Genomic DNA, 12,678 nt, shown 5'->3' with positions numbered 1-12,678 from the left:
ATGGTTTTAAATATAAGGTTTCTTAGTACATGTTTGGCCAAAGACCTAGCAGGTGCACAGGTGTAGTCATTACTGACACATTTTAAAAGATCCACAGGTGGAGCTAATTATTTCTCTTGTGATTCTGTGAGGAGACCTGGAAAACATGCACTGTTTGGGTCCTGAGGACCAAATTTGAGAACCTGTGATCTATAATGTGTAGAATACATATTGATGCCCTGGTGAGTTGAAGATATTCTATACATATAAAATGCTGTAAAGGAATTGATGTGATTACACTTAAGCGTGTTCAGAATACTGTCTGCTGGCTGCTCTATGTACAAGATAGGAGAGAGTGGTGTTTAACTCTTTGTACTACAGTATAACAGCATTTTAGAAACAATGGGTGATTAACATTCTTGTATAAAGCGGCAGTGAAATATCTTGTATTTCACCTTTTTGCATTGTATATGAAAACTTTTTTTTGCATCTAATTGTCATTAATATAAAAAAAAAAAAATTTTTTTTTTAGGAAATACTGTTTACAATAAGGACAATTAAATACAAAAGATATTTTCATATAAAATGCAAAAGGTGAAATATAAGAAATTTCACTGCAACTTTATAAAAAATGTTAGTCGTCCATTTTCTCAAATATAGTACAAAAAAAAAGCCTATATAACAATGAAAGTGACAGATTCTGGTCAGCATTTTAACTTTTGCGGCACCTACAACAAATAAAGTAATTCAGCAATATTGGCTCCAGTAACTAGACGTAACGCAACCCTCAGTTAAGTAATGCTATTATGGTGTGGCGTCTTTAGCACTTGTAGATGGTGTACACTTGCAAAATTGAACAAATCCATTCCTAACATAGTAATTTTTTTCTCTTCTTTTAAATTTTTTTTTATTCAGTACCAGTTTTCCAGTTTTTTCATAGACTATGCAAGTACATTTATATTGTTTTTTTTTTTTTCTTCTCAACACAGTGCTTTCTTTTGCTAGCACTCAAGAATATATGTTCTATTGTATAGGTAAATTAAACCTTTTTGGGTATGTGAGTTAAACAGTTAAAATGTTGACACAAGAGGGTCACTGTGAGGTCTAACCCGACATGTTAATAATGTGACATACATACAGTATTTTAACAATGTCTGCTTTACAACCTGGTTTCAACTTCACACTCTCTGTTGTGTCGGCATTTTAACTGTTGAGCTCACCACTGAAAACCTAGCAAAATCCACTCTTCCCCTAGTAGTCCATGAAATTCAAAATATTTACACCAAAAATGGAATCTCCCAAATGCCATAGTACAGTACTTTACAGAAGGTCTGACATGGGTATGCACTACCGGTCAAACGTTTTAGAACAGACCCATTTTTCCATATTTTATTGAAATGTAAACAGTACAAGTCAAATGAATAAGCTGAAATAGTACAAAGGTAAGTACTTCAAAAAAAAAAAAACGTTTAGGTTTTCAAAATTAAAAAATAATGTAAATTTCATTGTTTTAAAAATGACCTTTTACAGGGTGCAAGTATGGGTTAAAAACTTAACTGTTATGCGGCAATGAAAAGAGCCTTGCCTGGGGTTTGAAGCACTGCCTGTGGACTACTGCAGACTGAAAAGAAGGCCTTACGGACTGATTAATCAACACTTGGGGCTAAATGTAATGGGGTCCGAGTTTAGAAAAAGTGAGTTTATAAAGTATACTCGCACATATTTAGAGCTCACCCTATGTAATGGGGTGCGAGAACATGCACACTTGCATGTTTCTCGCACTGCTGAAACACGCATCCAGATGTTTTCCCATGAAAAACATGCAACTCGACCAATGTAATAGTGAGTTTTTAACTTGCACATATTACTTAAAACTTGCATAAAAAAAATTAGACCTGCTTCAGGCTAGTGAGTATAGCCTGCGCAGCTGCGAGTTACACAGAGGCATGCATAGATCAGTGAGATCCATGTATGATTCTGTGTTAAAACACCTCTAAGTGTTAAAAGGGGGAAAAAAATTGTGTCTCCCCCCTCCCCCCCCCCCACTTCACAGGGTCCCCTGTCCAAAACATTACCACCCCATGCTAGCCAGGCTGGGAATCCCCCAATAAAGGGGTACCCCAGGCCTGGGCTTGATAAAGACAAATGAGTTGAAACGCGTTGGTGGTCTGGAAGGAACGTGACCTGCAGATACCTAGGAAAGGAGTGAGTGCATCTGATGGGAAGGTGAAATTATCCCGGGTTTTACCCCCCATGTTTGTACAAGTGCCTTTCTGAAAAGGCTGTTTACGGTATGAGGCCACTTTCACCTGTGGGGTGTTTTATTGTGTGAATGCGTTGTGATTTTTTTTTTTTTGTGATGCACTATGAGATGCTTGTTCTTTTAATTTCATTTTGATATCATGATTGCTGGGATTTAAAATTGTGAAAGCGCGCACTGGATGCTTACTGGACTGAAGACTACATTGAAGCTTCATTGATTATCGTATTGAATCATCACTATCAAATTTATAGGATGACAGTGTATTTATATTGGAACTTTTCTATTTTTTTCCTTGGTGGAGGAGCGCTTTATTAGTTTATTCATATTGACTTCTTTTTGTGATTGGTGAATGTAACGTCATAGAGCAGCACCTCACTGTGTGGATCGCAGGTGTTCTTTAGAAACTTTTAATTGATAACCCAGGGCTATCCCCAGCACCACTGGGAGGTGGGTGCCTGGTTGATTTTTGTCAAGAATAAATAATATTTACAGGACAACTAGAGGTCCCAGAAAGCCTCTCCCACATGCTTGTACTTGGAGAACCACAAGTACCAGCATGCGGGGCATTAAGGGCCCGCTGGTATCTCTAATTCACCTTTAAAAGAAATATTGAAAAAAACAGACACACCTACAAAATAAAGGTTTTATTATTTTATTACACATGCATTCACTCACACTACATACATATCTTGCCCATAGGGCCGGTCTGTCCCCTTCTCCAGTAGAATCCAAGATGGGGACCTGTAAGAAAAAAAAAATCTGCCCTCCTGATACCCCTTGTATCGTGTCCTCTCCTTTCCATGTAGGCATCCACCGTCTTCAGAGAAAAAGCAAACGAAAACCCGGACCCCACGGTCAGTATTGTCCTCTGACTACTTTGTGAATGACTGCTCAGCTGTGGCATCTCAGCCAATACATTTATAGGTGAAAAGCTGCGGCTAAGCAGTCATTCCTGAAGTACCGTCCTTCGTGTGCTTCATATACAGACTCAGATGCACACAGAAGTACAAGTCGCATTTCAAATGAAAATTGCGACCAAGACGCATTTTCGGGCGAGAGGTTCTGCGCAAGCCAAGTTGCACAGGACCTGGCAACTTACTCGTACCACATGGTGTATTCAGGCTAGGTGGTAAATTTATTAAGAGTTGTGTTTGACAACTAAAAGTATTTACTGGACATTGCTGGAATGTTTTACTATTAAAATCCCAAGCTTCATAATCAGCGTACTTAATAGTCTATTTAAATTCAATGGTGATAGACAGCGAGATCAGTCATTTTGCCCCACTTACAATAAACTCTGCTGACAATCAAAGCATGAATCCACTTACAGTTGGCAGCGGATACAGAGCACTGCACAGATCAGTAAAGTTAACAGTGGCATAACAAATACCTAAAGGTTGTGCCCTTCCTCTGGTTGCCCCAGCTTTCTCATGCTGTGCCAGTATCCTGCAGTTGTGATTAATTTCTAGCTACTCCCTCCCAAGTTTTCTTCAGTCTCATCTCTTGTTTCTCCAGCCTCATTCCACCATGGTTCTGAAGCTCCATCACCACAGTGTCTCTGCAGCCAGCTCCCTTTTGTTTATCCAGCCCCCCAGTGTCTCTGCAGCCAGCTCATTTTTGTTTATCCAGCCCCGAGTGTGTCTGCAGCCAGCTCCCTTTTGTTTATCCAGCCCCCCAGTGTCTCTGCAGCCAGCTCCCTTTTATTTATCCAGCCGCCCAGTGTCTCTGCAGCTATCTTCTGTCTATCCAGCTCCCCAGTGTTGCTCCAGCCAGCACCCCAGTGACTCTAGCCAACCCTGCAGTATCTCTCTAGCTCCAGCCACTCCCATCCCTCTGGCTCCAGCTGACAGACATGCCGCCTTCTGGGTATTCTGGCTTCTCCTTTTCGCACAGCGACTCCTGCCTTTCAGCAGCGTGACATCACGAGTGCCGCAAACCTTTAGCCACTGCTGGCGGTTTGTGCAATAACGTTTTTTTATTTGTTTATTGCGACTCCGTACTCATACATGTACTACTACAACAATAGCATAACTTATTTATATATAAGTTTTAACAACAGGTAGATAGTGCTTACTATAGTCTAGTCCATGCCCATATTCCTTCATTCCTGAGTGTCAATGAGATGCAAGGAAATCCATGGGAACTGAAGCCTGTGCTTGCACAGCGGAGTGACGGCCTGATTCAGAGCTGGATGCTGTTCAGACACTGCTGCGATTTCTCACAGATTCGCTCCAGATACGAAAATACCAGTTTGTGTTCCCCTTGTGCACTACCACGCAACGGACATAGCAACCCCTGCAACGCCAACTTCGCATATCTGAGCAAGGCTCAAGTGCACTGGTGTATCCAGTCCCTACACCATCGATGCACCATTGGTCGCAAAATTAACTCCACGCTGTGGCTGTGGTGCTGTGATAGAGAACGGTGCCAGCCTGCTGAAAAAGGTCCATAAAACCTCTTTGTGATGACTTTAGGTCACCTCCCAGTCTGTACCCTAAACCACCCACGGATCGCAGAAGCCCCTCCCCAATTAATACTGTCGTATGCAACTGCATACACCAGGGGTGGCCAACGAGTCGGAGGCAAAGAGCCAAAGAATATATGTAGTCAATCGAAAGCAACGATAGCATGCGCGCGCCACAGGTGCGCGGGCAAAAAAGGAGTGTGGCCTATCTTACAAGGCCACGCCCCATTTTTGTGTGCACGCCTTTGGTATGACATTTGCAGGAGCATGACCTTGTGTCACACCCCCGTTTTTAGTCACGTTTGGGGTGAGCCCAGGACATTAAAAACAAACATTTTACATAATCTTCCCAATATACATTTTTCACTGTTGAAGTGAAAGAAAAAGCCAGAGCAACATAGAAAACATTGAAATAGCCACGTTCACATTAAATACATATTGAAATCTAGAACCACATAAAATACATTGAGAATGCCAATGCCCATTATGCTGTGCCTCCTGTAGTTGTGCCCCATATGCAATGCCCCCCGTAGTTGTGGCCCCCCTGCAATGCCCCCTGTAGCTGTGCTCATTAAACAATGCCCCCAGTAGTTGTGGTCCTTATGCAATGCCCCTGTAGCTGTGCCAATTATGCAATGCCCTCTGCAATTGTGCCACTTCTGCAATCCCCCCTGTAGCTGTGCCCATTAAGCAATGCCCCATTAGTTGTGGCCCTTATACAATGCCCCCTGTACTGTGCCCATTATGCAATGCCCCCCAGTAGATGCCCCTTCTGCAATGCCCCCTGTAGCTGTGCCCATTAAGCAATGCTCTCCAATAGTTGTGCGCCTTCTGCACTGTCCCCTGTAGCTGTGCCTATTAAACAATGCTCCCTGTAGTTGTGCCCCTAGCACTAGCCTCCCCCCCTATGAAGAAACTTACCTTTGTGCTGGCACCGCTCCATGACGTCAAGGCTCCCGAGTCCCGCCGCGCCGTCGCTGCTTCTGCTGCCTACTGGATCTAACTGGATCCAGCAGACGCGCTGGCTCCTCACATCGTGGATGATGTCACCTGCGCACTGCATTACTGGGAACGCTGGCTTCTGAAGTGATCATAGGCTTCTGTAGCCTCTGATGGCTTTAGAGACCAGCGTTCCCAGTAACAATGGGGTCCTGCCAAGCTGCGGGTTGGCCACCGCTGGCATACGCCATTGCACACATTCGTTTGCGTATTCGCAGTAACAGTTCCCTAGGCTTTTCAAGCATGAGCAGTAGCAAATTGCTCAACTGCGCAAAAATCGGCACAGCGCCCACCTCTGGTTCAGGCCCATAATCCTTATAAATGTAACCTGAATATGGATGGATCAGACCTGTGTAAATCACATCCTGTTCTGTTAGGATTTGTCATTAGCGTGGTTTATGTGGGGCGTTGGCAAAGCATTCTCACTGTGCTGTAGGTAGGGCACATGAATTTCATACTCTGCTGTGCATTTAATAATGTGCCAGCTTTGTACCATTGCTAGTTTTTAGGACGCTTTTTTATTTTTATTTTTTGTATTCCTTCATTGGTGCTTTATTGGTTTAAAGACGCTGGTTACACATTTCAATGTGGAGCGCTTAGCAAGTCTTTCAATTTTAACTACTTTGCTGCCAAATCTTATTAATTTACTGTCACAACATGCAAACAATGGCCCTTACTGTATGATGGATGCCATTATTGTGCTGTTTTTTTGTTTGTTTTTTCATATATTTTTTCCATGATGATGTGCTTGGACACATCCCTTGCAGCACAAAGTATCTCCTCATCACTTTGTAGATGTTCTTTCATCTCCCTCACACCATTTATCTTGCTGTATCAATCCTGGCTTTTGTTTCTTTCCTAGCACCAAACGCTCAGTATACAGAGCTCCTCCATCACATCTGTTGGTAGTTTACGCTCTGAAAGTGTTTAATGTTTTGTTCCAGCTTCCCTCGCCCACTTGAATACACGAGGAGAGGGATTCTATGGATCCACCTCTCATTAAATGTTGTGAAGTGTAACCCACAGGCTACAATGGATAATGTCATCTGAAGATGGCGTTGGCAACCAGGGCCAAGCTCCGGAAATAAATTCAGTATTTTAGCAGCCCCTATAGAAACCTGTTTTTGAGATTGAAAATGGGGAATTGCATTATATATCTCCAATATCTGCTGCAGTCCCCCATACATACATTTGGGTAGTTCTTAAAATTTGCGTACCACCCCTGAACATGGGGCTATACCGCAAATATTTGATAAATATGCCTCTTAGTACCTAATGCATTGTTCACTATGGGTTTGGTATACAGACAAATCGTATTACTTGTTGGATTTATGGAGGTGTTAAACGTGCATTTAATGAGCATGTGGGAAGGTCTGATGCTACGTGGGAGTATCAGATGTGTATTCTATGGGTTTGTGGGGATGTGTGGTGGTGGGACCCAGAAATGGTCAGGTAATTTTTAAAGTGAGGGTCCATGGGACACATTTTTTTACCTCAGTGCTAAACACTAGTGACCCAGTGCCATTGGAAGCCATGCATTCCCATGCCACCACTCTGCCTCCTCAGTTTTTTACAGAATATGTGGTATGCTTCGGAGGCATTTCAAGCCTTCTCCACTTTTTTCTTCCCATCATTCTAAGTTGATCTTGGTTTCATCTGTCCAAAGAATGCTGTTCCAGAACTGGGCTGGCTTTTTTTTTATTTTTTTTTAGATGCTTTATGGCAACGTCTAATCTGGCCTTTATTCTTGAGGCTTATGAATGGTTTGCACCTTGGGGTGAACCCTCTGTATTTGGTCTTGTGAAGTCTTCTCTTTGTGGTAGACTTGGATAATGAAATTCCTATATCCTGGAGAGTGTTCTTCCCTTGCCTGGATGTTGTGAAGGGATTTTTTCTTCGCAATGTTTCCACATGTAGTAATCGTACCTCTTTAGTAATAAATGTAGTTTTTTTGTTTTTAATTATTTATTACATGTAAACACCATAGACAAAAACATACAAGTAAGGAATAATGCTGATGATCTATGTAGGTTGGTGCAGGGAAGGTATCGCCTTCCTTAGGGATTCCACAGTTCCTGAACCGAGTCCAATAGTTCACCAAAGTAAGGTTTGCAGTGTGAAGAAACAGCTGGAGGAGGTATGGTAGGTAGCAAGCAAAAAAATAAATAAATAAATATATATATATATATATATATATATATATATATATTACACAGCCCCGCACACACACAGCCATAACATTAATACTACCTTCCCAATGTTCTGCGTGTCCCCTTCGTGCCACCAAAACAGCTCTGACCATTGAGGCATGGACTGCACCAGACCTCTGCAGCAATAGATCCTAATTTTAAGTCCTGTAAGTTTCAAGGGGGGGCCTCCATGGCTCTGATTTCTAGCACATCCCACAGATGCTTGATCAGATTTAGATCTGGGGAAATAGGAAGCCAAGTCAACACCTTGATTATGTTCCTTAAACCATTTCTGAGCAATTTTTGCAGTTGGGCAGAGAACATTATCCTACTGAGACCACTGCCAGCAGGTTATACTGTTGCCATGAAGGGGTGTACTTGGTCTGCAACAATGTTTAGGTAGGTGGTGTATATCAAAGCAACATCCACAGGAATGCCAGGACCCAAGGTTTCCCAGCAGAACCATTGCTGGCTTGTCTTCATATTGTGCATCCTGGTACCATCTATTCCCCAGGTAAAAGACCCCTGCACCCAGCTGTCCACATGATGTAAAAGAAAATGTGATTCATCAGAACAGGAAGCCTTCATTTGCTTAATAGTCCAGTTCTGACACTCGTGCCCATTGTAGGTGCTTTCAGCAAAGGACAGCTGTAATGCACTGTGTTCTGACACCTTTCTATCATAGCCAGCATTAACTTTTTCTCCAGTAAAAGAAGTGCTCCAGTAGCACTTCTGTTGGTTAGGACTAGGCTGGCTAGCCTTTGCACCCTACGCGCATCAATGAGCCTTGGGTGCCCATGACCCTGTCACCAGTTGTCCGTTCTTGGACCACTTTTGGTAGGTACTAGCCAGAGCATACTGTGAACACCCCACAAGACCTGCCGCTTTGGATATGCTCTCACCCAGTCGTCTAGCCATCATGCACATTTTTTTCTGCTTCCAAAACAGCAACTTCAACTGCTGAGCATTCACTTGCTGCTTAATGTATCCCACACCTTGACAGAAGCCATTGTATCAAAATAATCAGTTAATCACTTCACCTGTCAGTGGTTTTAAAGCTATAGCTGATGGGTGGAAAAAATGCTGCAAAATAAGAATGCTTTCAAAAATAGAAGTTTCACTGGTTTATTTTTTATCAATTAACAAAATGCAAAGTGAATGAACAGAAGAGAAATTTAAATCAAATCAATATTTGGTGTGACCACCCTTTGCCTTTAAAACAGCATCAATTCTAGATACACTTGCACAAAGTCAGGGATTTTGTAAGATTATAGTCAGGTGTATGATTAACAAATCATACCAAACAGGTGATAATAATCTTCATTTTCATATGTAGGTTAAAACCCAGTCATTTGCTGAAACATAAACAGTTGTGTAGGAGGTTTAACAACTGGGTGAGGAACAGCCAAACTCTTCTACAAAGGTGAGGCTGTGGAAGACTGTTTCATGTCACATGTCATACACCATGGCAAGACCTGAGCACAGCAACAAGACACAAGGCAGATATACTGCATCAGCAAGGTCTCTCCCAGGCATAGATTTCAAAGTAGACTGGGGTTTCAAGATGTGCTGTTCAAGCTTTTCTGAAGAAGCAGAAAGAAACTGGCAACGTTGATGACCGTAGAGACAGTGGTCGGCCAATGAAACTTAGTGCATCAGATGAAAGACACATTATTATTATTATCATCATTTATTTATATGGCACCACACGTGTTCCGCAGTGCCTTACAAAGTACATGAATAAATAAGTAACCACTGACTTACAATACAAAGTAGGGCATGAACATGTATAATAAACATAGCTATATTAGCGACCTTTACGCCCACATAAGCAGCCGAGTGTTGATTGCCCTAGTAGGGAGTAAGAAATAAATTACAGTAGGGAGAAGCACAAGAGGGTAGAGGGCCCTGCTTGAAAGAGCTTACATTCTTTAAGGGAGGAGCAGACAAACAGGAGTGACAGATGGGATAGGTGGGGAGGAAGGAAGATGTAGTAGCAAGTTAGGATGAGAGCTGGAAGGCTTTAAAGTAGTGGGTCTTAAGAGCTTGTTTGAAAGATTGTAGAGAGGTGCAGAGTCTGATGGGGAGAGGGAGGGAGTTCCAAAGGTGGGGAGCAGCGCAGGCAAAATCTTGGAGACGGGTGTGGGAGGAAGTAATCAATTGGCATGAAAGGCGGCGTGTATTAAGTGAACGAAGAGGGCGGACAGAAGAGTGAAGGGAGAGGAGATCAGAGATGTAAATGGGAGAGGAATGGGTGAGGGCTCTGTGAGTGAGTGTGAGAACCTTGAATTGGGTTCTGAAAGGGAAGGGGAGCCAGTGGAGGGCTTGTAAGAGAGGGGTTGGCAGATGTAGAGCGTTTGTAGAGGAAGATGAGCCGAGAAGCAGCATTGAGCACAGACTGGAGAGGAAAGAGATGGGATTTGGGGAGGCCAGATAGGAGGAGGTTACAGTAGTCCAATCTGGAGATGACCAGTGAATGTATGAGGGTTTTGGTGGCATCCTGGGTGAGAAAGGGTCAGATCTTGGAAATATTCTTGAGATGGAAATGACAGGACTGTGAGAGGTTCTGAATATGTGTTTTGAAGGAGAGGGGAGTCCAGGATGACTCCAAGACAATGCACTTTTGGACTTGATGAGATAGTTATGCCATCTATTGATAAAGAAATAGTGGGACATGATGTTATGTGGGAGGACAATCAGCTCAGTCTTAGACATATTAAGTTTGAGAAATCGCTGGGACATCCAGGAAGAGATAGCAGAGAGACAGAGATATGAGTCAGTAGAGAGGGGGAAAGATCAGGTGAGGAAAGGTAGATCTGAGTATCATCAGCATATAGATGATGATGGAGGTCAAAAGAGCGGATGAGTTTACCTAGAGTGGATGTATAGACAGAATAGGAGAAGTCCAAGAATAGAACCTTGGGGAACACCTACTATAAGAGGCTGTGGTGGGGAGGAGTTGTCGTGAGAGGAAACAGAAGGAGCGGTCAGAGAGATAAGAGGACAGCCAGGAGAGAGCAGTGTCACATACACCAAGGGAGTGAAGGATATGCAGCAATAGTGGGTGATCCACAGTGTCAAAAGCAGCAGAGAGGTCATTGCTGACTTTTGTGAGGGCAGTTTCAGTAGAGTGGAGAGAACCGAAGCCAGACTGAAAAGGGTCAAGGAGGGAGTGGGAGGAAAGAAATGTGGTGAGGCAGTTGTAAACAATACGTTCAAGGAGTTTGGAGGCAAAAGGGAGGAGAGTGGTCGGTAGTTAGAATGTTAGGATCAAGGTTAGGTTTTTTAAGAATGGGGAGACAAGGGCATGCTTGAATGCAGAAGGAGCAGTGCCAGAAGATAGAGATTTAGGAGGTGGGCAAGATGGGAGCAGGCTTACTTCCCTTCGAAATCGGAAGGTGCCATCAGCTCAGAACTGGCAGAAACCAGTGGGACACAGGTACGCCCACTGTTCAAAGAAGGCCAGGCGACTCAACTATGCATAAAAACATAGGAACTGTGGTGCAGAAAAATGTCAGCATGTGCTTTGGACTGATGAGTCAAAATTTTAAATATTTGGCTTTAACAAGACAGTTTGTTCACCGAAGGGCTGGAGAGTGAATCAATAATGAGTGTCTGCAGGCAACAGTTGTGCATGATGGAGGTTCCTTGCAAGTTTGGGGTTGCATTTCAGCAAATGGAGTTGGGGATTTGGTCAGGATTAATGGTGTCCTCAATGCTGAGAAATACAGGCAGGTACTTATCCATCATGCAATACCATTAGGGTCTGATTGGCTCCAAATTTATTCTGCAGCAGGACAATGACCCCAAACATACAGCCAATGTTATTAAGAACTATCTTCAACATAAAGAAGAACTAGGAGTCCTAGAAGTGATGATATGGCCCCCACAGAACCCTGATCTCAACCTCATCAAGTCTGTCTGGGATTGCATGAAGAGACAGAAGGATTTGAGCAAGTCTACGTCCTCATAAGATCTGTGGTTCGTTCTCCAAGATGTTTGCAAGTGTACTTAGAAGAATTTATGCTGTTTCTGAAGGAAAAGGGTGGTCACACAAAATATTGATTTTAGATTTATGTACATTCACTTTGCATTTTGCAATGATAAAACTAACTGCTATTTCTTATAGCATTCTTACTTTGCAGCATTTTTCCACACCTACCTAAAACTTTTGCACAGTACTGTGTGTGTGTGTATATATATGTGTGTATATATATATATATAGTGCCTTGCCCCCCTTTGCATTTTTCATGTTTTGTTGCCTCACAACCTGGAATTAAAATGGATTGTTTGAAGGTGTGCATCATTTCATTCACAGAATATGCCTACAACTGTGAAGTTGTGTTTTTTTTATATTATGAATCAAACAACATTTAGGACAATGTAACAGAAAACTTCAGCGTGCATAACTATTCACCCCCTAAAGTCAGTACTTTGTCGAGCCACCTTTTGCGGCAATTACAGCTGCAAGTCATTTTGGATAAGTCTCTATGAGCTTGCCACATCTTGCCCCTGGGATTTCTGCCCATTCCTCAAGGCAAAGCTGCTCCAGCTCCTTCATGTTGGATGGTTTCCGCTTCTGAACAGCAATCTTCAAGTCTGACCACAGATTCTCAATTGGATTGAGATCTGGGCTTTGACTACGCCATTCCAACACATTTAAATGTTTCCCTTTAAACCACTGGAGTGTTGCTTTAACAGTATGCTTCGGGTCATTGTCCTGCTGGAAGTTGAATCTCCGTTCCAGTCTCAAATCACAGGCAGACTGAAACAGGTTTTGCTCA

This window comes from Taudactylus pleione, unplaced genomic scaffold (genome assembly GCF_031769625.1).
Source record: "Taudactylus pleione unplaced genomic scaffold, aTauple2 ptg000128l, whole genome shotgun sequence".
Taxonomy (NCBI): Eukaryota; Metazoa; Chordata; class Amphibia; order Anura; family Myobatrachidae; genus Taudactylus; species Taudactylus pleione.
Note: the sequence above shows the minus strand (reverse complement) of the source record.